Here is a 2,500-nt window from a genome sequence, read left to right as displayed (position 1 = left end):
TTACTCTTAAGATTGTCATCCTCGACTTGCTCGTGCATTGGGCTCGCACCTTGCACACACAAGCAATGCCTAGACAATCTTAATCATAGCTCAACCGCACACTCAGAGGATTGGATAGCTTCTTTCGAAGCCAACCTACCCCCACACGTGTGAGAGTGGCCAACAATTTGCTAGCTTCTTCATCAACTCCGCCGAAAGCCATCCTCGACATACCCGTGCATTGAGAAGGTTTGGTGGCCGTACTCCCAACACAAAAGCATACCGAAGACAACCCCAAGCTAAAGCTCACTTGAAGCCAACGCATCGTCACCATGTGTTCGTGTGGCCGAGAATTGGGTAGCTTCTTCATCAACCCCGCCGAAAGCCATCCTCGACATACCCGTGCATTGAGAAGGTTTGGTGGCCGTACTCCCAACACAAAAGCATACCGAGGACAACCCCAAGCAAAAATTCATTTGAAGCCAACCCATCGTCGCCCACAACTAGTGGGTGAATGGTGTGCTTCCCGGGGTTGGCATAGACATTCCCTCGCATGCAAAAGATTGTCGATGCGAAAGATTATCTATGCCAACCCCGGGAAGCACACCATTCACACACTCCCGACCGGTGTGGTGTGGCGGTGATTGGATAGTTACGGATTGAGCACTTGCCAAGGATCAAAATGTGTCATTTAGAAGAAACATTTTCAAAAAGTTTTTAAAATCTTGTGGGTTTGCAACTCATAAGAGCGTCACTTTCAACGTCCCCGGTATTGGATTGAGTTTCTAAAAACAACCGTGCACACCGAGGTTAAACTTTACCGGCTCCACTCCGACTCGCCGCTCGCCCACAATTTGTTTGCAACGAAACATTTGTTTTTAATTTTGTTGGTTTGAAATTGTTTTGAAAAGGTTCTTTAAATCTAGTGGGTTTGCAACTCATAAGAGCGTCACTTTCAACGTCCCCGGCATTGGATTGAGTTTCTAAAAACAACCGTGCACACCGAGGTTAAACTTTACCGGCTCCACTCCGACTCGCCGCTCGCCCACTAGTCCGAAGGCAACAAAACATTTGTTTTTCATTTTGATGAAAATTTCTGTTTTTAAATCTTGTTGGTTTGAAATTGTTTTGAAAAGGTTCTTTAAATCTTGCGGGTTTGCAACTCATAAGAGCGTCACTTTCAACGTCCCCGGCATTGGATTGAGTTTCTAAAAACAACCGTGCACACCGAGGTTAAACTTTACCGGCTCCACTCCGACTCGCCGCTCGCCCACAAATCCGAAGGCAACAAAACATTTGTTTTTAATTTTGATGAAATTTTTTGAAAACATTGGCTTGGCAAGCCCCAATCCGCGACTATCCACCCACCGCCACCCCACACGGGTGGTTGTTGTTGCGAAATGAGGTTGTGGTCGACATGCCCGTGCATTTGAGAAGGAGTTCCTAGCACTCCATGCTCTCCCATGCCAAAAAATAGCCTAGACAACCCCATTTCGCAACTTTCCACGCCTTTTTTTTCCTCCCTCACCCATGGCGGCGGCGTGGTGGCGGCGGCCGGATTCCGGCCACCACCGCCATGGGTGGCAGCCCCCCGACCCCGACACCAAACCCATAATACCGAGGCAACATATCGAGGCAACATGACATGGGTGTGGCGTGGGGGAAGGGGGCTGCAGCTAGGAAGGCATGGGCTGCCATGCATATGCAGGCAACACACACCCCCCTATATAGCATTTTATGCATTTAGCCCTTTGACAGGAAGAGACATCACCTATGCGCGAGGAGTCATAATGGGCTCTAAATAATTCAATACAAGGTATTTGGACGTGATTTTTTGCAGGGATACTAAGAAACATGCAATCTATGATGGGAAAAAGTTTCATAAATTTTTGAAGTCGGGAAGTATTTTTTATTAGTTTTAGAAGTCGTAAAATTGAAAAAATCATTAAAACAAATCCGGGAGGAATTTTTTAGTTTTGTAAGTTGGAGAAGGTCCTAAAAATCATAGACTACTTATGGGGAGCTTATTGTGCGAGGAAATTTCAATAAAAACGGGGTTTGACAAGATTTGAAAAATTCTGTCGACATTTGAAAAAACCTGGAACCATGCTGCCGGCATGCTGCGCACATGCTGCGCGCATGCTGCGCGCAGACTGCGCGCATGCCATGGCAGGACAAGTTTTGCTAGCCTCACTGTCTACAGATGCGCAAGCTGCGCGCACGCTGCGCACAGGCTGCGCGCATGCTGCGCACAGACTGCGCGCACGCTGCGCGCATGCCATGGCAGGACAAGTTTCGCTAGCCTCACTGTCGACAGATGCGCAAGCTGCGCGCAAGCTCCGCGCACGCTGCGCACAGCCTGTGCGCATGTTGTGCGCATGCTGCGCGCAGGCTGCGCGCAGGCGCCGCGCATGCCATGGCAGGACAAGTTTCGCTAGCCTCACTGTCGACAGATGCGCAAGCTGCGTGCACGCTGCGCACAGGCTGCGCACAGCGCATGCCATGGCAGGACAAGTTCGCT

Source organism: Prunus avium, unplaced genomic scaffold, assembly GCF_965620075.1.
Source record: "Prunus avium unplaced genomic scaffold, drPruAviu1.hap1.1 HAP1_SCAFFOLD_46, whole genome shotgun sequence".
In the NCBI taxonomy this organism is placed as follows: Eukaryota; Viridiplantae; Streptophyta; class Magnoliopsida; order Rosales; family Rosaceae; genus Prunus; species Prunus avium.
Note: the sequence above shows the minus strand (reverse complement) of the source record.